The 25,770-nt window shown below is 36.8% G+C and overlaps 1 pseudogene across 1 annotated transcript; it reads right to left on the reverse strand.

Annotated features, from left to right (window-relative positions):
• Positions 1-22,331: 22,331 nt before the first annotated feature.
• On the reverse strand, positions 22,332-25,462 carry LOC307053058 (R3H domain-containing protein 1-like; annotated as a pseudogene). The gene is made up of 2 exons: positions 23,787-25,462; positions 22,332-23,404 (listed from the first exon to the last, which is right to left on the reverse strand). The product of its transcript is annotated as a R3H domain-containing protein 1-like (transcript).
• Between the last annotated feature and the right edge of the window lie 308 nt (positions 25,463-25,770).

Genomic DNA, 25,770 nt, shown 5'->3' on the forward strand with positions numbered 1-25,770 from the left:
AATATTAACAAACATATTAGGGAATTTTTAAATTTGAAACTATGTCATTAGATTCAACATGTGGGTAACACTTTGCTAAACTGAGATGGAGGAAAAATTTATTTCTATCAATTTATGTGTCACACATTACTAGTAAAATAAATATCATGGAATTCTATGTAGATTGTATAGCAGTAAAATACTATTCTTTTGCTTGTTCTTATAAAACATTTCCTTGAATATTTGCTTTATAAAAATTCCTACTTGCATGAATTGATTAAAGCAAATATTCAAATTTGTACAATCAATTATTTTTGGATTTGAGATATCCTATGTTAACTGAATTAGTGACCTGTAACTTTGCTGCATTCTCTCACTCTGACTCCAGGTTTAATCTTTTTTTTTTTTTTATTTTTTTTTATTTTTTTTTTTTGCTTTATCACAAATTTAATCAGTTATATGTATACATATGTTCCCATATCCCCTCCCTTTTGTGTCTCCCTCCCACCCTCCCTATCCCACCCCTCCAGGCGGTCACAAAGCACCGAGCTGATCTCCCTGTGCTATGCGGCTGCTTCCCACTAGCTATCTACCTTACGTTTGGTAGTGTATATATGTCCATGCCGCTCTTTCACTTTGTCACAGCTTACCCTTCCCCCTCCCCATATCCTCAAGTCCATTCTCTAGTAGGTCTGTGTCTTTATTCCTGTCTTACCCCTATGTTCTTCATGACCTTTTTTTTTCTTAAATTCCATATATATGTGTCAGCATACAGTATTTGTCTTTCTCTTTCTGACTTACTTCACTCTGTATGACAGACTCTAGGTCCATCCACCTCATTACAAATAGTTCAATTTCATTTCTTTTTATGGCTGAGTAATATTCCATTGTATGTATGTGCCACATCTTCTTTACCCATTCATCCGATGATGGACACTTAGGTTGTTTCCATCTCCGGGCTATTGTAAATAGGGCTGCTATGAACATTTTGGTACATGTCTCTTTTTGAATTATGGTTTTCTCAGGGTATATGCCCAGTAGTGGGATTGCAGGGTCATATGGTAGTTCTATTTGTAGTTTTTTAAGGAACCTCCATACCGTTCTCCATAGTGGCTGTACCAATTCACATTCCCACCAGCAGTGCAAGAGTGTTCCCTTTTTTCCACACCCTCTCCAGCATTTATTGTTTCTAGATTTTTTGATGATGGCCATTCTGACTGGTGTGAGATGATATCTCATTGTAGTTTTGATTTGCATTTCTCTAATTAGTAAAGATGTTGAGCATCCTTTCATGTGTTTGTTGGCAGTCTGTATATCAGGTTTAATCTTGAGACTTGCTTTGGAAATTGAATATTAGCAGACTCAATGCCAGAAAAGTCTTGGGAGAGTACTTGCATGTTCCTGCTTTCTCTTTTGTGCTTCTGCAGTCACCTTGAGAACACACTTAGTCTAGTCTGCTGGAGGGCAAGGTAGAAAATATCAGAGTCAAGCTGCCCCAGTTGTCCCAGCCAATGCCAGCTTAGATCCACTGACAGCCAGACACATTGTTCAATCACAGCTAAGACTAGCACTTAGATAACTGCACCAGATAAGTAGACTATTTATAGTTTACGCCACTGTGGTCTTATGAGGGCTTGTTTTTGCTGTTCTTGTAGTGTCAACTGATAATGGATATCAAAGTAGTCACACAGAAAACGTTTGGTGTTGATTTTATTTTATTTGCATGTTTCTTCCTTCTTTCAGGAATTTGCTAACCTTATACTATTAAATTATGAATACAGCATTTTTCTAAAAAACTTGGCAATAATTAATTCAAGCTCGATTCACCTCTATTAAACTATCTGAAAAAACCACTGGCTATGAGAGAATCGGTAGTGTCCTTTCTGTGTCCTCATGGTGAACAAAAATTTGACCTCATCAGCTATTCTGTTGATACCCCAGATGAATTCTCTGAAGTATTTTCCATATGGCTTTCTCTTCAGTTTGTTCTCGAAGAGTTTTTAGGAATTCATTAGCAAAGAATAGAGAAAAACTCTGCCTATTTTCACTTGTGGTGCTTGACTTATCCTGGTAATTCCTGACCCCTTAAACTTGAAATTCATTGAAAAAAAGAAAAAAGACATAAGTAAAAGCTCCCCCCCTCCTTTTCCAAGGTTGTGTAACATAAAAATGTATCTGCTAACTCTAGCAGTATGCTAGGTCACTATAATTTCCTCCTAAAATATATACACATCTTTCTGAATTTCATGATTAATGCCATTTTCTAACCTTGAAATTTTGAAAATATATGTGCTTTTTTCCTCAAAAAGTCTGGTTCAGTGCAATGGCCTAGTAAGTGATATAACTAAATTCTGAAATTGCAATGTTATTAAATTATATGAACTTGAGAATCTGCTAGTGTATATATGCTTGTTCTATATACTTGGGTGTTGCAGGCAGTGGAAAAATGGTCACAAATTATGTGCACATCATAATCCCGTGAACCTGTGAGTGTTATCTAATATGGCATGAAAAGGACTTTGCAAATGTGATTAAGGCAAGCATCTTGAAATAGGGAGATAATCTATTACTGATGTAATCACAAAGGTCCATTTTGGAATGAGGCAAGAGCGTCAGAGTCAGAGGTGAAAGTATGCAATGTCAGAAACAGAGATTGGACTGACGCACTTCAAAGATGGAAGATGGGACTACAAGCCAAGGAATACAAAGAGTGACTAGAAGCTTAAAAAAGTAAGGAAACAGCTTCTCTAATTAAAGCCTCCAGAACAAACCAACCTTGTTGACCCTTGGATTTTACCCCAATAAAACCAATTTGGTACTTCTGACCTATAGAACAGTCAGAGAATACATTTGTGATGTTTTAGTTCACTAAATTTGTAGTAATTTAATTTGTTACAGCATCAATAAAGAAGTAATACATGGATCTAGTGAGTTTATAAGTGTATCACCTGCTGTTTTAAGGCAGTGTTTAATTTTGTTTCTTTATTATTCTTCCAGGCCTTGTTTACCTCTGCTTCTAACATTCCATGTTGAGTTCACAAATGTTTGGACTTGAAATCGATTATTTTTTAATCCTTATATTTATAAACTGATAAATATACTTTAGCATCTCCTCACATGGCTGGATCATGGTGTTGTAACAATTGAGTCTGATCTAAATATGGTTCTTGAAGCTGCAAATAGTATTGCTGTAGCAGAAACTACCCTCATTATGTTAGCCCTTATTCAGCCCATTCAACTGGTATTCTTTCCACACATTCAACTGGTCTCATATAGATGTATTCCCCGCGCTCTTTCTTGCTTAATTGCACTCTGAAAATTATTGCCCTCTAATTAAAGTTGTACTATGCACCTGATATTTACATCTCCAAGACAACACTTCCTAACACTCATTTCCTTTGCGAGCATTCTTCATTCCAGGAAGAAGGTCATGGAACAATAACCTTGAGGACCACCAGAATCTGTTCCAGAACCACCTAATGCCAGCCCTAATGATCTCAATGTCTCTTGGAGGAAAGAAGAATGCAAGACTATATCAGCCTGGATCCTTACCTACAGCTCTATTTTCCACCGGGAAACTATAAGACCCCTTCCTATTTCCCAGGAAGGGAGGCACAGTCTTGAGGGTGTTAGCCTGCTGTGGCCCCTTTTGCTTGGCAAGGTGATAAAGCTACTCTTTTCTGCTCCTCCAAAACTCTGTTTCCACGTTTCTATTCAGCACCAGTGAACAGAGGCCAGTTTTTCAGTAACTATTTCTTAGAGTTCTACTAAGAAGCAGGGTGACGGAACTTCATTAGCCTCCTTGGGAGTAACCTTAAGGTTTAGGTTTGTTATAGTAGTTAAAAGATGATTGCCTAAAAAAAAAAAAAAAAAAAAAAAAAAAAAAAAGAAGAAAAAAAAAAGATGATTGCCTTATTATTCATAGTTTTATTCCAATCCTTTTATGTACAAAGAAATTTACTGCACACATCTGCCATGAATTTGCTATTCCTACACATTTTATCTAGCAAAATTTTCGTTTATCTTGAATGTACTTTAATCTTTCTTCAGATCACTCATCTTGATGTTATTATGCTGTTATTTAGCAAAGAAGCCGTGTTCTTCTACGGTATAAAATATTTTATGCATATTGACCATTTGTCTTCTCACCCTTATCTTTACTAAACCAGAGTTAAAATTTTTCTGACTGAAATCATAAGCTTCTGTTTTCCCATACTTTTGTAGAGTTCTTTGTCACAAAACTCAAACTTGATTGCTTCCTATTTTTGAGCAGAGCAAATTTTGGACAAAATGTTTTTATCAGCTTTCCAGCAAGATATGAAGTGATCTTCTAAAAAACTATGCTATTGACAGAAAACCACAGTGGATCTCCCAAGGAGTCATTAGAGTTTAAAAAGAAATATTCAGTCATAAACTTTTTCAAATTTGAAATAATAAAACTTCACAACTAATCACATGTGATAAAGAGGTTATTTTGGGTAAATGTTCCCAGTCTCAAAGCCTTAAACCTCTTCAAAAGTTCATATAACTGAAATTGTTCCTTTTTTGGTAGCCTAAAATAATTTGAGTCTATAGGAATTCTCCAAGAATTAGCTGCATGTATATAGTGAAAGAAGATTTTCACCACACACAATGATTAATTCAAAGTCACCACATGAAAATGCCTTTAGGTGAAAACAAAACATTGCCCTTTATTTTACGTGTAGTACTAAACATGAATACAGAAAGAAATGCCCTGTTGATACACTTATTTTATATGTTTCCCTTGAATTATCTTTTAGTGTTTTGTTAACTTTCTAATTCAATGAATGCAGATAAATTTATCAGTGTTTCTAATATTCTCATTAATTATTCACACATAAATATTCCAGATAAAGGTTAATATTAATAACTAGTATTGCCACTTTGCATTTTTGAAGTGTTTTATAATTTCTAACAAGACACTACTACCCCTTGGTTACTATGAATGTCAATATCACCACATTGCAAGTTTGTTGATGGAGTGGGGAAACCATTCTTGACACATTCTAATTCTTAAAACAAAGATACTGTGACTCACTATCTGTTTTTCTGGGGCTTTCCGTTTCTTGATATTAGTGAACTAGATTTTGCTGCCAGTCAAATCACATAGGTGGTGACATCAACAGAGTAGCAGTTCTCAGAGATATTACAGTTACAACTTTGGCAGACGTAAAAAACATTGATGTTCTGAATCAGAAAATTTTCTATGGTTAGAAATCAATAGTCAAACTCTAATAAAACAGGAGTTTAGAGATTGTATGTAACACATTCTAAGTTGCATTTAAAATTTTCTCAGAAGATATATGCATGGCATGAATATATTTGTGTGTATATATATATATGCATTTTTTCATGATATGTCTTGTCCCACCACACTTATTAGCCTAAAACGTAAGCATTTATGTTTATGTAATTTATATGCAAGGTTGACATTTCATGAAGCTTGGAATATTTTCTTATATGTACTGACATCCAATAACTACTTCTGTTTACCAATTCCTCTAAGCCTCCGTTTTGCTTAAACAAGTGTAATCTGTTAACAGTTTGTTTACAGTTCCATCATTTGGAGCAAAGGTCCTTACAACAGGATGCCTTTTCAAAAAGGCAAAGAAGGGGCTTCCCTGGTGGCGCAGTGGTTGAGAATCTGCCTGCCAATGCAGGGGACATGGCTTCGAGCCCTGGTCTGGGAAGATCCCACATGCTGCCGAGCAACTAGGCCCGTGAGCCACAACCACTGAGCCTGCGCGTCTGGAGCCTGTGCTCCACAACAAGAGAGGCCGCGACAGTGAGAGGCCCATGCACCATGATGAAGAGTGGCCCTGGCTTGCCACAACTAGAGAAAGCTCTCGCACAGAAATGAAGACCCAACACAGCCCAAAATAAATAAATAAGTAAATAAATAAATATTAAAGGCAAAGAAGAAAGGTGAAATTGTAGATAGAGTAAGGATCTAGTTTTCATTGTTGTTTCTCTTATTCTTGTTATTGTTAAAGAAATATTAAGTTGGTTCAAAAGAGTAGAGAGAAAAGATTTATGACTAAACATAAAATCCAGATATCTCTTAGGCCATCCCTCTTTTGTTTTCTTTTACCCCAAATTCCTACAGGATGTGATATTGCTGGTAAGAGGTCTTCCTGCTGAATGTGGAGTTAGGTGAAACTGGAAATGAATAAAGTTAAGGTCAATAATAAGGGTGAGTTAAAGAGGAAGTATATTATTGTAGGTGGGATTACTGAGAGGGAGACTTGGAACTATATTTTATTTATTGCAGAATAATGTTTCTCAGTTTAGCAATGTGTAATTCTTCTTCCATATTAAATGATTCTGAAGTGCATACGCTTTCAAATATACATCAAAATATGTCTTTGGCCTTTTGATACATTAATGTTATAAAAATGTAAATTAGAACATTGTAAACTTCATGGCTCTACAGCTTTAAATTTTATAAGTAAGCAACTATCTACCTTTTCAGACACTCATGTAATCATGCAGTCTTAGGCAATAAATTACAAATATTTTTACTTTGAAAATTCCTACTGACAATTATTCTTAATTGCTGTTATCAATTTGCACATTCTTAGTGTGCTCAGAATTTAATAGTCATACACATAGAATATTCTCAATATATGATTGCTCATAAAATATATTAAAGTTATAGATCACTCACAATATATGCATTGACTGATAATGGTACCTAAAGAGTAAATAATGTTTATTTAGATTGGAATAAATTACCAAATCTTATTTAATGAAATACCCTTAAGGCTATCCTTTAAGATATCTTGTTAAAACAACTTAACATGTAAAATACATGACCTAGAAAATCTGTGTTTTACATTGCTTCAGTTTCCAAAGCCACATAATAACTGCTGGCCTAATAATTAACACTTACATATTTCTTTTTCATAGAGCTTTAAATAAAACAGAAATTTGCACTAACTCTACTTAACATATATTGAACTGATTACCTATGTGAATATTTCACATATAATCCTAGAAACATGACACAAAGAAGCAATTTAATGTCATAGTTTAAAGTGCCATCTTTGACACCAAGCTACTTGGGTTGAAGTCCTGGTACTGTCACTACTAGCATGAGTTTGTAAATGTGGATAATAATGTAACCTAAGCCAAAGTTTATTACAAGAAAGGCATTATATGTAAAGTTCTTGAAAATAGAGATCAAGGGAAAAAAATCAGTGTTTACTATTATTTTGCATTACTTTATTTGTAACATTTTTTTGTCCTGTTTTCATTTTTATGTTTTCTTTCATTGTTTTTGTTTCAAATTTTCATCTTAGATTACCTGAAGATCTTACCTATGTTGCTGAGATATGTTGTTAACTATTGCTTGTTAACAATTCTCAAAACTCAAATAATACCAGTTGACATTGTAATGTGTCACCACTGGCTGGCTAGACAGCTGTCTGAATGGAGCATTTAAAATACCATTGCTCATGAACAATTGTTCATAACGTAAACAGTAGCACCCTAATCTAGCTTCATCTGTTAACACACCAAGACTGAATTAACCCTTACATGACCAGACCATGAAAGCTTACTGATCCATTCTAATGAAGGTTCTACCTTCATTATTTCAAATAGAAAACAGATAAGACATAATAGCATCCATAGCTTAAGATTACATTTTAAATTCTTGATAAATCTAATTATTATCAATGAAAACTATATTTATTTGTTGAATATAAATAGATGATACATGAGTAGGACATGGATTATAAGCCTCAAAAGCCCATTTGTTTCTCTTTGTTTTCCTTTTTAATAGCCATTATATTATTTCTACTGTCATTTTTTTTATGTTTCCATTTCTTTTCAGTTTTCTTTTTTACTTTTATATTGGAGTATAGTTGGTTAACAACATTGTGTTAGTTTTAGGTGTACAGCAAAATGGTTCAGTTATACATAAACACGTATCTATTCTTTTTCAAATTATTTTCTTATTGTTACTATACATATATTAAATTTAATGAGTTATTTATATACAGTTTAATAGAGACACTGCTTTCCAATTAAAGTGTCACTTTGGATGGAGAGCAGAATACTATTATAGAGTTTTTTGTGTATATTTCCATCCATGATAAATGGTAAAAATAACATATAGGTTTTTAAATATCCCATTTAACTTTTACTAAAATTCTATCAGTCCAATTACTGTGATCTTTGCTTTGTTATTCATGCTTATAAATTTTTTAAATTGTATTTGTTCCTCTTTTTCTATTAAAATATTTTAAGATCAGGTGGCCTATTTGTGTGCCCTAAGATTGAACATAAAATGATGTCTTAGAGATAATCTTATACTAGTCCTCTCCCCAAATGAGAAAAACAACCACATAATAGTAGATTTTTACAATACTATTTTTAAAGCTATACATTTGTTTCATCAGTGTCTTATAGTTTTTGGAGTACAGGTCTTTTGTCTCCTTAGGTAGGTTTATTCCTAAGTATTTTATTCTTTTTGAAGCAATGGTAAATGGGATTGTTTCCTTAATTTCTTTCTGATAGTTTGTTGTTAGTGTATAGAAATGCAACAGATTTCTGTACATTAATTTTGTATCCTGCAACTTTACTGTATCCATTGATGTGTAGTATCATGTCATCTGCAAACAGTGACAGTTTGACTTTTTCCTTTCCAATGTGGATTCCTTTTATTTCTTTTTCTTCTCTGATTGCTGTGGCTAGGACTTCCAAAACTATGTTGAGTAAAAGTGGAAAGAGTGGGCATCCTTGTCTTGTTCCTGATCTTAGAGGAAATGCTTTCAAATTTTCAGCATTGAGTATGATGTTAGCTGTGTGTTTGTCATAAATGGCCTTTATTATGTTGAAGTATGTTCCCTCTATGTTGCTTGCAGGAGAATTTTTTATCATAAATGGATGTTGAACTTTATTAAATGTTTTTTCTGCATCTATTGAGATGATCATATGATTTTTATTGTTCCATTTGTTAAATTTGCAGCAACATGGATGGTTGGTATTATGCTGAGTGAAAGAAGTCAGGAAGAGAAAGCAAATACTGTATGATATCACTTATATGTGGAATCTAAAAAATACAACAAACTAGTGAATATAACAAAAAAGAAACAGGTTGACTGATATAGAGAATGAACTAGTGGTTACCAGTGGGGAGGAGGGACAATATAGGGGTGGGGCAGTCAGAGGTACAAACTATTGGGAGTGAGATAGGCTACAAGTTTGTATTGAACAATGTGGGGAATATTGCCAACTTTTTTTAATAACTGTAAATGGACTGTGACCTTTAAAAATTGTATAAAAATAAAAGATAAAATAAAATTTGGCATATATTTAAAAAACTATACATTTAGTTCACAGATGTGTCCTTTATTCTTAGATTATATCTATACTTTTATTGTTGTAGTAAATGTGACATATGACTTTAGATAATAAATAAAAACAAAAGCCCTAACGATTATACAGGTAAGCATTCTCATTTTTTTTATTTGTACAAACTTATCACTACTCTAGATGAAGTAGAAAATTATGAAGTCTTTGCATGTGGTGAATATTCTCAGTTGGTGCTAAAGTTCACTCACATATCAAAACAATTCCCTGGAGTCCAACAGCTTTTACTATTATGGTGACATCTGAAAAACAGAATATTAAACTGAAGAAAACAAGATATGCATTTGTAGTGATAGTTTAAAATTGTTTCAGGTATGAATCTAGAGGTGCATAATGACCAGAAGCTGGCTCCAAATAATTACCAGGTCTCTTTAGTATTCATGCAATAGCAATGCATCATGAGCACATGTTGGAATGTATGATCAAGGCAGTAAACCATTCAATTCTAGTAGTGACTTAATATTGAAGTGATCAAATAAAGAGTGCAATATCTGTAGAATATTTATAAAAATGGAAAAATATTGCTATAATGAGTCATCAATTAAATTATAATATTTTTTGGCTTCTTGTACATTAATTCCTCCAAAAATACCTAATTCCTATAGTGATTTAAAATCTCAAAGGGTGTCAGTTATACAAAAGATTTAGGTGCCACTTCTCTAGTCCGTGGTGTGTGCATATGAATGTGTTTATTAAGGCAACTGAAGGGTGACTCTATACACAACACACAAACACACACATATAGACTAATTACTATAAATACATTAGGGGACTGAAACACAGATATGCAGGAAGTTAGGTGAAAACATAAGTACTGGTCATGCTTTGTATCCCAGAAAGCATGATACCATAAGGCACTCACCTTGCTCTGTAGGTATTAGTGGACACAATAAAAATATTGCTCTGTGTGCATTAAAGGGATTATAGTTTTTTGAGAACATGGGCTAAAGTCATTCTCCAGCTGGGGAGAAGAGATATAAATCACCCACGGAAATATGTCAGGTTCTAACTGTCATGTGAAAATAGAGGAAATGATAACTTTTGTTTTGCTTTTAAAGTACATAAATAAGTAATAAATCTGTCTGTTATCCCATGTATAATATAGGTTATAAATAAGTATGTATGAGGAAGCAGAATCTGGCAGTTTTACTTTCCATTCTCTACTATTCCCCCAAACACACACACATACACACGTGCACTTGGAAAGATAGATAAACAGAAAAATCCATAAAAACTGGTACAGAACTGTACAAAGAGTCTCAAAACTTTGAGACCAGAAAGAGTTGGAAGGTAAGTGGAAAAGTTCCTGGTGAAGATCATTGTGAAATAGACACACAATTCCTACTCCAATCCTTGGATTAAAATCCACAAAGGTATTAAATAACTCTTTAGGAAGTTTGGGGATTTGGGGACTGAGGAGACTTGTTATCCTATTTCTTTTCTGGAATTCTGGACAAAGGCAGCCTCCTAGGCCCTCCTCACATCACTATGGTTTGGAATCAATAGAGGAAATGTGGCTGTGTGGCACGTAATTTTGACAGAGTGGCAATTCCTCCCACTGAGGAAGCACTACTAACTTTCTGGTATTTCCCTAAGGAGAGAAGAGAGTGACCATATTTTCATGTGCTACCATGGGTAGCACCCAAAAATAACTTGGGAGAGATAGCTTGCTGATTTGACAGGTATTCAGACTGTGTAAACATGTGCTGCCAGAAGATGCAGAATGGAAGGTAAAATTTGATGATAAGATGAGGATAAGATTTTTTCAGTGCTTGATTGTGCAGTGAGGTGAGGAGAGATAAGAATTATAAATAACCTTGTGTTTAGCTCTGGTGATGTACGTTTGTAAATTTGTTGACTTTTCAGAGACCAGACACATCTGCCTGATCTTATAATGCCATCTCAGACAGAAGGATGAGAAAGAAAAAAGCCGTAGACTTTGAACTTCAGATTGAATGTTTCACATTGAGGAAAAGTTCCATTGTTTCTATTTAAGGAGTCATATCTAGGAGAATTCAATTTAATTTAATTCAATTTATTTATTTATTTTTACATCTTTATTGGAATATAATTTCTTTAGAGGGTGTATTAGTTTCTGCTTTATAACAAAGTGAATCAGCTATACGTATACATATATCCCCATATCTCTTCCCTCTTGTGTCTCCCTCCCTCCAACCCTCCCTATCCCACCGCTCTAGGTGGTCACAAATCACCGAGCTGATCTCCCTGTGCTATGCGGCTACTTCCCACTAGCTATTGGTTTCACTTTTGGTAGTGTATATATGTCTATACTACTCTCTCACTTTGTCCCAGCTTACCCTTCGCTCTCCCCATGTCCTCAAGTCCATTCTCCAGTAGGTCTGTGTGTTTATTCCCATCCTGCCCCTAGGTTCTTCATGACCGTTTTTTGTTTGTTTGTTTGTTTTTGTTTTTTTTTTAGATTCCATATATATGTGTTAGCATACAATATTTGTTTTTCTCTTTCTGACTTACTTCACTCTGTATGACAGACTCTACGTCCATCCACCTCACTACAGATAACTCAATTTCCTTTCTTTTTATGACTGAGTAATATTCCATTGTATATACATGCCACCTCTTCTTTCTATATCCATCTGTCAATGGACACTTAGGTTGCTTCCATGTCCTGGCTATTGTAAATAGAGCTGCAATGAACATTTTGGTACATGACTCTTCTTGAATTATGGTTTTTCAGGTTATATACCCAGTAGTGGGATTGCTGTGTTGTATGGTAGTTCTATTTTTAGTTTTTTAAGGAATCTCCATACTGTTCTCCATAGTGGCTGTATCAATTTACATTGCCACGAACAGTGCAAGAGGGTTCCCTTTTCTCCACACCCTCTCCAGCATTTATTGTTGGTAGATTTTTTGATGATGGCCATTCAGACTGGTGTGAGGGGATATCTCACTGTAGTTTTCACTTGCATCTCTCTAATGATTAATGATGTTGAGCATTCTTTCATGGGTTCGTTGATGATCTGTATATCTTCTTTGGAGAAATGTCTATTTAGGTCTCTACCCATTTTTGGATTGGTTTTTTTGTTTTTTGATACTGAGCTGCATGAGCTTCTTGTAAATTTTGGAGATTAATCCTTTGTCAGTTGCTTCATTTGCAAATATTTTCTCCCATTTTGAGGGTTATCTTTTTGTATTGTTTATGGTTTCCTTTGCTATGCAAAACCTTTTAAGTTTCATTAGGTCCCATTTGTTTATTTTTATTTCCATTTCTTTAGGAGGTGGGTCAAAAGGATCTTGCTCTGATTTATGTCATAGAGTGTTCTGCCTATATTTTCCTCTAAGTGTTTGATAGTGTCTGGACTTACAGTTAGGTCTTTAGCCCATTTTGAGTTTATTTTTGTGTATGGTGTTAGGGAGTGTTCTAATTTCATTCTTTTACATGTAGCTTTCCAGTTTTCCCAGCACCACTTATTGAAGAAGCTGTCTTTTCTCCATTGTATATTCTTGCCTCCTTTATCAAAAATAAGGTGACCAGGGCTTCCCTGTTGGCGCAGTGGTTGAGAGTCCACCTGCCAATGCAGGGGACATGGGTTTGTGCCCCGGTCCAGGAAGATCCCACATGTTGCGGAGTGGCTGGGCCCGTGAGCCATGGTTGCTCAACCTGCATGTCTGGAGCCTGTGCTCTGCAATGGGAGAGGTCACAACAGTGAGAGGCCCACGTACCCCCCTCCCCCCAAAAAATAATAATAAGGTGACCATATGTGTGTGGGTTTATCTCTGGGCTTTCTGTCCTATTCCATTGATCTATATTTCTGTTTTTGTGCCAGTACCATACTGTCTTGATTACTGTAGCTTTGTAGTATTGTCTGAAGTCAGGGAGCAAGATTCCTCCAGCTCCGTTTTTCCTGCTCCAGATTGCTTTGGCCATTCGGGGTCTTTTGTGTTTCCATACAAATTGTGAAAGTTTTTGGTATAGTTCTGCAAAAAATTCCAGTGCTAGTTTGATAGGGATTGCATTGAAACTGTAGATTGCTTTGGGTAGTAGAGCCATTTTCACAATGTTGATTCTTCAAATCCAAGAACATGGTATATCTCTCCATCTATTGGTAACATCTTTAATTTCTTTCATCAGTATCATAGTTTTCTGCATACAGGTCTTCTGACTCCTTAAGTAGTTTTATTCCTAGGTATTTTATTCTTTTTGTTGCAGTGGTAAATGGGAGTGTCTCCTTAATTTCACTTTCAGATTTTTCATCATTCACATATAGGAATGCAAGAGATTTCTGTGCATTAATTTCATATCCTGCTACTTTACCAAATTTAGTGATTAGCTCCAGTAGTTTTCTGGTAGCATCTTTAGGATTATCTATGTATAGTATCATGTCACCTGCAAACAGTGACAGCTTTACATCTTCTTTTCCAATCTGGATTCCTTTCATTACTTTTTGTTCTCTGATTGCTGTGGCTAAGACTTCAAAAATAATGTTGAATAATAGTGGTGAGAGTGGGCAACCTTGTCTTGTTCCTGATCTTAGTGGAAATAGTTTTAGTTTTTCACCATTGAGGATGATGTTAGTTGTGAGTTTGTCATATATGACCTTTATTATGTTGAGTTAAGTCCCCTCTATGCCTATTTTCTGTAGGGTTTTTATCATAAATGGGTGTTGAATTGTGTAGAAAGCTTTTTCTGCATCTATTCAGATGAGCATATGGATTTTCTGCTTCAATTGGTTAATATGGTGTATCACATTGATGGATTTGCGTATATTGAAGAATCTTTGCATTCCTAAGATAAACCCCACTTGATCATGGTGTATGATACTTTTAATGTGCTTTTGGATTCTGCTTGCTTGTATTTTGTTGAGGATTTTTGCATCTATTTTCATCAGTGATATTTGTCTAGAGTATTCTTTCTTTGTGACATCTTTGTCTGGTTTTGGTATCAGGGTGTTAGTGGTCTTGTAGAATGAGTTTGGGAGTGTTCCTCCCTCTGCTATATTTTGGAAGTGTTTGAGAAGGATAGGTGTCAACACTTCTCTAAATGTTCGATAGAATTCGCCTGTGAAGCAATCTTGTCTTGGGCTTTTGTTTGTTGGAATATTTTTAATCACAGTTTCAATTTCAGTGCTTCTGATTGGTCTGCTTATATTTTTTATTTCTTCCTGGTTCAGTCTAGAAGGCTGTGCTTTTGTAAGAATTTGTCCATTTCTTCCAGATTATCCATTTTATTGGCATAGAGTTGCTTGTAGCAGTCTCTCAGGGTCCTTTGCATTTGTGTAGGGTCAGTTGTTACTTCTTTTTCATTGCTAATTCTATTGATTTGAGTCTTCTCTCTTTTTTGCTTGATGAGTCTGGTTAATGGTTTACCAATTTTGTTTATCTTCTCAAAGAACCAGCTTTTAGTTTTATTGATCTTTGCTATTGTTTCCTTCATTTCTTTTTCATTTATTTCTCATCTGATCTTTATGATTTCTTTCCTTCTGCTAACTTTGTGGTTTTTTGTTCTTCTTTCTCTAATTGCTATAGATGTAAGGTTAGTTTGTTTATTTGAGATGTTTCTTGTTTCTTAAGGTAGAATTGTACTGCTATAAACTTCCCTCTTAGAACTGGTTTTGCTGCACCCCATAGGTTTTGGGTCATAGTGTTTTCCTTGTCATTTGTTTCTAGGTATTTTTTTATTTCTTCTTTGATTTCTTCAGTAATCTCTTGGTTATTAAGTAGTGTACTGTTAGCCTCCACGTGTTTGTATTTTTTACAGATTTTTTTTCCTGTAATTGATATCTAGTCTTATAGTGCTGCGATCAGAAAAGATACTTTATATGATTTCAATTTTCTTAAATTTATCAAGGCTTGATTTGTGACTCAAGATATGATATATTCTTGAAAGTGTTCAATGAGCACTTGAGAAGAAACTGTATTTTGTTGTTTTTGGATGGAATGTCCTATAAATATCAACTAAGTCCATCTTGTTTAATGTATCATTTGAAACTTGTGTTTCCTTATTTATTTACATTTTCGATGATCTGTCCATTGGTGAAAGTGGGGTGTTAATGCCCCCTACTATGATTGTGTTACTGTCGATTTCCCCTTTTATGGCTGTTAGTATTTGCCTTATGTATTGAGGTGTTCTTATGTTGTGTGCATGAATATCTACAATTGTTATATCTTCTTCTTGGATTGATCCCTTGATCATTATGTAGTGCCCTTCTTTGTCTCATGTAATAGTCTTTGTTTTAAAATCTGTTTTTTCTGATATGAGGATTGCTATTCAAGCTTTCTTTTGATTTCCATTTGCATGGAATATCTTTTTCCATCCCCTCACTCTCAGTCTGTATGTGTCCATAGGTCTCAAGTGGGTCTCTTGTAGACAGCATATGTAGAGGTCTTTTTTTTTTATACATTCAGCCAGTCTATGTCTTTTGGTTGGAGCATTTAATCCACTTATATTTAAGGTAATTATTGATATGTTTGTTCTTATTACCATTTTCTAAATTTTGGGGGTTTGTAATTGTAGGTCTTTTCCTTCTCTTGTGTTTCCTGGCTAGAGATGTTCCTTTAGCATTTGTTGTAAAGCTGGTTTGGTGGTGCTGAATTCTCTTAGCTTTTGCTTGTCTGTAAAGGTTTTAATTTCTCTGTCAAGTCTGAATGAGATCTTTGCTGGCTAGAGTAATCTTGGTTGTAGGTTTTTCTCTTTCATCACTTTAAATATGTCCTGCCACTTCATTCTGGCTTGCAGAGTTTCTTCAGAAATATCATCTGGCAACCTTATGGGGATTCCTGTGTATGTTATTTGCTGTTTTTCCCTTGCTGCTTTCAATAATTTTTCTTTGTACTTACTTTTTGATAGTTTGATCAATATGTGACTTGGCATGTTTCTCCTTGGGTTTATCCTGTATGGGACTCTCTGTACTTCCTGGACTTAATTAACTATTTCCTTTCCCATATTAGGGAGCTTTTCACCTATGATCTCTTCAAATATTTTCTCAGTCCCTTTCTTTTTCTCTTCTTCTTCTGGGACCCATATAATTCGAATGTTGGTCTGTTTAGTGTTGTCCCAGAGGTCTTTGAGACTGTCCTCCATTCTTTTTTTTTTATTCTTCTCTGCAGTAGTTATTTCCACTCTTTTATCTTCCAGCTTACTTATCAGTTCTTCTGCCTTAGTTATTCTGCTATTGATTCCTTCTAAAGAAATTTTAATTTCAATTATTGTGTTGTTCATCATTGTTTGTTTGCTCTTTAGTTCTTCTAAGTCCTTGTGAAACGTTTCTTGTATTTTCTTCATTCTATTTCCGAGATTTTGGATCATCTTTACTATCATTTTTCTGAATTCTTTTTCAAGTAGACTGCCTATTTACTCTTCATTTGTTTGGTCTTGTGGGTTTTTACCTTGCTCCTTCATCTGCTGTGTGGTTCTCTGTCTTATTTTGTTTAACTTATTGTGTCTGGGGTCTCTTTTTAGCAGGTTGCAGGTTCATAGTTCCTGTTGTTTTGGTATCTCCCCCCAATGGGTAAGTTTGGTTCAGTGGGTTGTGTAGGTTTCTTGGTGGAGGGGACTAGTGCCTGTGTTCTGGTGGATGAGGCTGGATCTTGTCTTTCTGGTGGGCAGGTCTGCATTTCGTGTTGTGTTTTGGTGTTTGTATGATCTTATTATGATTTTAGGCAGCCTGTGTGCTAATGTGTGCTAATTGTGTTCCTGTCTTGCTAGTTGTTTGGCATAGGATGTACATCACTGTAGTTTATTGTTCATTGAGTGGAGCCGGATCTTGGCGTTGAGATGGAGAACTCTAGGAGATTTTTGCCATTTGATATTATGTGGAGCTGGGAAGTCTCTGGTGGACCAAAGGTCTGAACTCAGCTCTCCCACCTCAGAGGCACAGACCTCACATCCAGCTGGAGAACCAAGACCCTCTCATTCACACAGCTCAGAATAAAAAGAGAAAGAAAGAAAGAAAGAAAGAATAAAAGGAAGAAGGAAAGAAAGATAGGAAGAAAAGGAAATAAATTTATTAAAATAAAAAATAATTATTAAAAATAAAAAATAACTAATTAAAAAAAAAAGAAATAAAGAAAAGAGCTACCAAACCCAAGAACAAATCCACCAATGATAACAGGCTCTAAAAACTATACTAAAAAAAAAAAACGGATAAACAGATCTTTAAGACAAATGGTAAAAGCAAAGCTATACAGATAAAATCACACACAGAAGCATACACATACACTTACAAAAAGAGAAAAAGGAAAAAATATATATATATATCGTTGGTCCCAAAGTCCACCCCCTAAAGTTGGGATGATTCGTTGTCTATTCAGGTATTCCACAGATTCAGGGTACATCAAGTTGATTGTGGATATTTAATCCACTGCTCCTGAGGCTGCTGGGAGAGATTTCCTTCTCTCTTCTTTGTTCACACAGCTCCCGGGGTTCACCTTTGGATTTGGCTCCGCCTCTGTGTGTAGGTCGCTGGAGGGCGTCTGTTCTTTGCTCAGACAGGACGGGGTTAATGTAGCAGCTGATTTGGGGGCTCTGGCTCCCTCAGGCGGGGGTGAGGGGGGGTGCAGATGCAGGGCAAGCCTGCGGCGGCAGAGGCCAGCGTGACATTGCACCAGCCTGAGGCGTGCCGTGCGTTCTCCCAGGGAAGTTCTCCCTGGATTCCAGGACCCTGGCCATGGCGGGCTGCACAGGCTCCCGGGAGGGGGAGGTGTGGAGAGTGACCTGTGCTCGCACACAGGCTTCTTGGTGGCAGCAGCAGCGGCCTTCGCATCTCATGCCCATCTCTGGGGTCCGCGCTGATAGCCGCGGCTCACACCTGTCTCTGGAGCTCGTTTAAGTGGTTCTCTTAATCCCTTCTCCTTGCCCACTACGAAACAAAGAGGCAAGAAAAAGTCTCTTGCCTCTTTGGCAGCTCCAGACTTTTTCCTGGACTCCCTCCTGGCTAGCTGTGGTGCACTAGCTCCCTTCAGGCTGTGTTCACGCAGCCAACCCCAGTCCTCTCCCTGGGATCCAACCTCCGAAGTCCGAGCCTCAGCTCCCAGCCCCCGCTGCCCGGGTGGGTGAGCAGACAAGCCTCTCGGGCTGGTGAGTGCTGGTCGGCACTGATCCTCTGTGCAGGAATCTCTCCACTTTGCCCTCCGCCCTCTCCTCCATGGCTCTGAAGCTCCCCCACTCCGCCACCTGCAGTCTCCGCCCATGAAGGGGCTTCCTAGTGTGTGGAAACCTTTCCTCCTTCACAGCTCCCTCCCACTGGTGCAGGTCCCATCCTTATTCTTTTGTCTCTGTTTATTCTTTTTTCTTTTTTTCTTTTGCCCTACCCAGGTACGTGGGGAGTTTCTTGCCTTTTGGGAGGTCTGAGGTCTTCTGTCAGTGTTCAGTAGGTGTTCTGTAGCAGTTGTTCCACATGTAGATGTATTTCTGATGTATCTGTGGGGAGGAAGGTGATCTCCAAGTCTTACTCTTCTGCCATCTTGAGACTCAAGGTCAACTGAATTCTAAAATATAGAAGAGAAATCAAAACGTCATTTTTTAGATATTTAAGTTTTTTAAGGAGAACTGGAATTGGGAGAAAAAGTCAATATTCTAGCTCTTAAAAAAGGTTACTCAGCAAAAGACCTGTAAGAGTATAAGTTAAATATATTTAAATGCAGATGGGTCTAGTTAGTAGTTAATTGTTATATCTCATGCTGTTTCACTTATAAATTATAAGCAAAACAATATTAATATAGCCATTAGAAATCACGTACAAATAACAAGACAATATTTATTTTAACATTATCTTATTGAAAATTAACTTATATGGCCTAAATAATATGGAAAAGATATGAGTCTAGAAGCTATTCTATTGGGCTCTGTTCTTAATTCTCATATTCTCTTTTAGTAATTTTCTACAGGGGTTATAGAATATACTATTTATTTCCATGATCCATCCACCCTACTATTTATTGTTTTAGTTGTTACTTATCACATTGATAATTATTTGAGTTTCAACATGTACTATGTCTTCTAATTTTTCTACTGCATGATAGCTTCTGTGACTTTTTGTCAGAAACAAACTACTGAGCAGGATACAAAACACTGGAGATCCTATGTTTCAGCATTATAGGAATAGGATTATCTCCAGACTTTTGTCACCCACTGCTAAACCAGGAGCTAAGCATTCATAGATTATGTCAAGAGAAAAGCTGCTGATCCTTACGTGAAGAGCTTGAAGAACCAGATATGGGGATTTTAACTGAATAATCTGTTTTTTCCATGATATTTTTCATCATATAAAAGGCAGAAGATATATATATATATACACAATATATTCTTTTTTGAGAAGCGAATATGTGAATCTAGTGATATTCCTTATAGCTTGACTATAGTTACAGTGGTCAGTAAGACATAATAAGGCTTTTTCCATCATGGTTCAAGAGCTAATTTTGTCTGGTCTTACAGAAGAACAAAGAACAGTTATCCAGATTATAGCTCATGAAGTAGTTGCTTGAGCAGGTGTTACAGAAAGGATACTACATACACATTGATAATGAGACTAACTATATGCTTCAGTCTCTTGCAGTCATAACCTATATCTGCTTATAACAGATTCTGAGACTGATCTGATGTCTCTCAATTAATAGGAAAGTCATCACTATCTCCGAAAAGGAGAGTCTGTGGACCCCACATGGGGAAGAACATAAAGCCAGAGGAGAATCTTTTGTTCAGGGTAGTACAAATATATCTGAAATTTAGCTAGTTTTGAAATTAGAATCCTATTGGTTTTCCCATCTTCCTAGAAGATTTAGGATAATATCAGCAGTGACGGGCATGTATGAATTATAAGGCAGAGTAAAAAAAGAAGAAGATTTTTGGTATAATCATGCAACAAAGTTATTTTATAAAAAGCAGTCAAATTTAGTGAAGGAAAATTTTATTTCCTTCATTTTTCACTTTGAAAATTAGAATCATTCTATCACTAAGCTATGCATACACTTTTGTCTCCCCAGATTGGGATAACAGTTTGTGATACTGCCACAATTATCTCCTTGGTATTCACAAGGCTTGCATTAACAGAGGACTGTCACCTTCTTGGAAGTTCAGAAGTAGAGGAACAAACTTATATCACCCTAATGACAAGACTAGTAGGAAGCATTTGTAGTTGTATAACGATTATACTGCAAAACAGCAAAATGAATAGCTCTGGAGGTCTAACAAAGAGTCAGGTGGTTACAATCAAGATGAAAACTTAAGTTGGAAGCATTTACTGCTTTGAGCATTAAAGGGAGTGTGGTGTCCTGGCCATCATAAGTACTAAGTCTTTCTGGTACCAAGGGTAAAGGAGAAAAAATTAGGCAGCAAGCATATTTTCTACTGCACTGCTTTATTCCACTAAGTGAATTTGGTTATAAGATTCTTTTTTTCAGAAGTGCTAAATATTATTTATAAGTCAGGCATGAAAAGTGGAAGTTTTAAGGGTTTTATGTTCTATGATTTAGAACTACCATGCTTTACAACTTCAAATTTAAAAAGACAATTTTGTAAGAGTATATATCTGCTTGTTTTAAAAATAATTATACATCTGTTGAAAATAAATCATACACACATAATAACTAGGCTTGTTGCCATAGTAAATACAGTAAAACTGACAGTTGCTTTTAGAAACAGTTGATATTATTCTAAGAGAGGATAAAATAAAATGTTTTTCCTCCAAGTATTTAGAAATAAGTCATTAAATTAAACTTAATGTCATAAGTAAAATTTAGATTACCACAAATAATTATTTATAATTCTAATATGAGAAGGTATTACAAATATTTTATTGGAGTAATTATAAAAATCAAGGTGATTAAAACCTTGTTGTAAACAGGAAGATACTACTCCTGATATACATGAAGCATAATTTTTCTGATTTGAGAATTACTTTTTGGACAATCACTAAACCTAGTTAAAATAAAGTGCATTGCATTGGGCTTATTTTATCTTTTTTTTTCTCATTTAAAAACATGGTTTTAATTTACAAAAGACAAAGTGGGTATATATTTGTAAACATTTATTCTCTTGAACTGAAAAATGCTTGCATCAGCACACATTGTACAGCCTTGTAAAATGAAAAACAGGTTCCTTGTTCATAAGTGCAATGAATCTTTGATGTCCAGTGATGTGCTGCAAACAATGAAAACACATTTTAAACCACTTAAGAAGTTTCCAGCACTCATCAAATGCATTTCCTCAGGTGACAAAAATATCCACAAGGAAGGGAATGAAAATAAGTGACATTTAATTATTGGAGGGAGACTTTTAAAAAAAATGGAAGTATTTTCCTGCCTAGAATGATTCCTATTCCCCTTTGAACCTAAGTGGTTTGATTCAGAGGTGTTAAGAACATAATTTACTTTACACTTAATGTTTATACGACCTAAGTGAATAAGGAAAAGACCCTATGAGGGAGTTCTATATTTTCTGGAAATTGTTTCTGTGTTTAGAGATACAGGGGAAGAGTAGTCTTCTATTTGTGGGGTCTCCTTAGTCACCCTCCAGTCCCCCAAAGACAGTACACAGTTGTGACTTGGTTATTACACTCCTACATTCTTTTTCCCCCAAATTCTATCTTGGGTCATACTGTGCTGGCTGCAAAAAAAACAAGAAATACAGGTTGCAACTTGTTGTAACCATTTTGAAGAATAATTTGCTGTACAATAGAGCTGACACAAGAATTCAGAAATATAAAGCAAAATAACTATAAAAGTTAAGAGGAAGTTGAACGGCATTTCCTCAGAAAAAGCTGCTAACTCTGTATCATTCCGATGTGGATTCCTACAGTCATCTGGGGTGAAATATGTATTTTTCCCCCCTTTGCTGGATCACTGGCCTGTCTTCAGAAGTTGTAATGCCACGACCACACATCCTAGGAGTCTCATGTTAACAGAAGATCCAAATACCAAGCCAGTTAAAGGTGGGTGAGGACAGGGGAATCACAAAGGCCATGGGTCCAAAGTGGCTGTTACTGAGAACTTGCCCTTTCCAAAATGTTAAAGTCATAGTGCTTCTTGCTCGTTCTCAGCTTAAACTCGTTAACTGAGTTAATTTGTTTCTTCAGAGAATTCTGTGCAGCCGAGATGGAGGGGAATGTGGCTAAGACAGTACGTGGAGGCCAAGTCACTAGGTTTAGAGCTTTCGGAGTTGACAGTCCTGTCCCCGCTGCCACAGCAGAGTGGATGACGATGCAGCCAGGGCTGTGACTGGGTGTCCCAGAGCCACCATATCTTGGTGCCAATTTTAAAGAGTTCCCCCAAACGCTTCTCAGCTTCCACACGAGTTATTCCATCTGGTAGTTCAGTAATTTCCAAGACCTTCCCAACAACTGCTTCTCCAGCACCTAGGTCGGTGGATGAAGCTTTTTTAGCTTGTTTCCTTCCTCGGTTTCCATGCCTGTTGCCAGGCTGACCCTGTTGGGCTGGAATGTGTCCGTGCAGAACAGCAGGAGGGTTGTACTGCAGGGGCTGGCCAAGTAACGGGTATCTGGCATCTCTTGAACAATATTGTCTCTACTGCTAAATTCCATACACTTTTGTCCTCTCTGGTGATCACCGTAATATTTTTTTGTTGCCACTGTGGGGGTGAATGGGCACGAGATTGTGGATTGTTTGGTACACTGAGCTGCATCGTCACCATTCCACCACCAGGTGGTGGAGGTGGCACAGCAGCACACTGGTGGCCTTGGAGCTGCTGGGAAATGCATGGTGAAGTAGTTCAAGGCAACTGTACTTGTTCTGATCCTGGATTTTGCAAGTAACCTACTGAGGAGCTTAAATTATTTTGCTGGCCAGGTGGAATGATGCTGTAGTAAACTGGCATTCCTGCTGTAGGCATAGATCCTTGATTAGACTTATTAGGAAACATAGCAGGTTGTTGATAAGTCTGATGGGCAATTTCTTGAGAACCTTGAGGCAGTGAAACCTGAAATGATGGCACTGAAGGATAGGCAATGACCACTCCTTGAATCTGATTTCCAATGCTGTTGGGCTGGTCACCAACTAGGCTCTGACTCTGGGGTTGCTGAACTCCAACTATCCCCTGGTAGTTTTTTGTTTTCTGTTTTTTTTTTGGTTTTGTTTTGTTTGTTTTGTTTTGTTTTATATATTTTTTGTTTATTTTTCCTGGTCAACGATTTTATTTGGGATTTTTTTTTTTACATCTTTATTGGAGTATAATTGCTTTACAATGGTGTGTTAGTTTCTGCTTTATAACAGAGTGAATCAGTTATACATATACATATGTTCCCATATCTCTTCCCTCTTGCGTCTCCCTCCCTCCCACCCTCCCTATCCCACCCCTCTAGGTGGTCACAAAGCATCGAGCTGATCTCCCTGTGCTATGCGGCTGCTTCCCACTAGCTATCTATTTTACGTTTGGTAGTGTATATATGTCCATGCCACTCTCTCACTTTGTCACTCCCCTGGTAGTTTTGCTGCCGGTTGGGCAAAACTTGATAACCTGTCTGCTGGGCAGGCTGGGGTAGTGGTTGGTTTAGATGTTAATTGTAATGGACAGAAGGGACTGGGCGATACTGAGGTTGACTGGAGTGGTAGTGGCCTGGAGCACAATAACAGGCTGGCATCTGTGGAGAGGGCTGCTGAATATATCCTTGCAGCTGAAGCACAGGCTGGCTGACAGGATGACCAGAGGCAAAATAGCAAGCAGTAGGGACTGGATGCCCAGGAGGTAGGGAAGGAAGAGGAGGCGGTGGTGGTGGCGGGGCTGCTGTCATGATAGAACCAGACTGCTGTACTGAAGAACAACAGTGGACTGGAACATGGTGGCATGAGGATCAGAACCATTTGCGCATGGCTGGTGGACAAGACTCAGGTGGCTACACTGAGACCCATGGTTGTCCTGCTGTGAGAAAATGTGTTGAGCTGCTTGTTGTTGGGGTGATGGGGGAGGCAGAAGTGGCTGTGGAGGTCCAGGCACTTGGGTTCTAACTGGTTGTTGACTCATAGGAGGATTATACACAACTGGACTCCCATCTGGGTTTATGAATGGCTGAACTGTTTTTGAAAGCCTGCTTATGCTTTTGCTTCTTCCAGAACTGTCACCTCTTGTCAGAACTGAAATTCCACTGAATCTGCTGGCTTTGGTTACAGCAGGCTTGAAGTTTCAGAGAGAGCTGTCTGAATCTGTGCTTCTCCAGGGTCATGATTCAGAGTACTTCAACTCGTTCTCACTGCTGCTTTGATGGTTATCTGTTGATCTCCCTGAAGAATCTTTATTAACTCTAAATATCTGGCACCTCTGTTGGGTGCTACTAGCATCCTCATCTTGGATGCTTTTGTCAATAATATAATTCTCTTGGGTACACAGGGGATCTTGGGAAAATATTTGGTCTCTAACTCTCTGGTACTCTTCTCTTTCTTCTATAGATTTGCTTCTTCTGTCAGCTTTCAAAAGTATTCTCATCTGATTATCATCTTTGTCAAAGGTAGAGTTATCTCTCTTGAGCATATATCGTTTCTGAAAGTCGTCACTTTTATCATCCTTAATATGTTCATTAAATTTCTGATCAGGTATTCTTGTGTTGCTAGTTGTGTTTACTGTGACAGACTTCCCACTCTGATCAACATTGTGGTCTAATCCAAAGTAAGCAGCGACTCTGTGTAATAGCATCCTATGATAAGATGTCATTGGGCAGAATTTTTTATGTGGAGACTCATTATTACCAAAGAAATCTAAAATTTCTTGTTCCAATTTCAACAGCAGCATACTGTCCTTGGGATTGTTTTTTAATGTATTTACTAAAAATTCATGTAGACCTATGTCAGTTGAATCAGTGTATTCTTGACCTAGAATCTCTTGATAACATTTTTCTGGGCAACTTATCACTGGCTTTTTCTTTTCTGCTTCCCCTTTTGAAGGCTTCTCCTCTTTTTCAAATGACTGTGTTACCTGTATTTGAATTTTCTCCTGCAAATCAATATTGTCGTCAATGCAATGTTCATTCTTCTCTGCCAAAATCTTCCCATAGTTTTCTGATTTGATAAGATTTACAACTCTGGTTGTATCTTTCACTTCTGCCTCCAAATCCTTCATTGCTTCAGTTTCATTTTTTACAGTAACAGTATCAGACATCCTCATTAACAAAGGTTATTTTAGAATTCTACAGGGAACTTGAAGCCTGATGTGTCCTATGGATGTGGAATTGTGGTGTCCCGCAAAAATAAAAGAAAATAATCCAAGGTTCTTTCTCACAGTTGTCAGCCAGGATGTCAATTGTCTTGACCAATTTGGAATCTGGCAGGAGGAGTCCCATGTCCTTGTCACCACTGTAGATTCCTGGACTAAAATGGAATGTCTAGGATAAAATATATCATACATTTCTGGGGCCTGCATTACTGAGGAGGCATCTGGAGCGGGGCGCAGCAGGGCGACAGAGGGGCTGGGTG

Source organism: Hyperoodon ampullatus (genome assembly GCF_949752795.1).
Source record: "Hyperoodon ampullatus genome assembly, chromosome: 5".
Lineage (NCBI taxonomy): Eukaryota > Metazoa > Chordata > Mammalia > Artiodactyla > Ziphiidae > Hyperoodon > Hyperoodon ampullatus.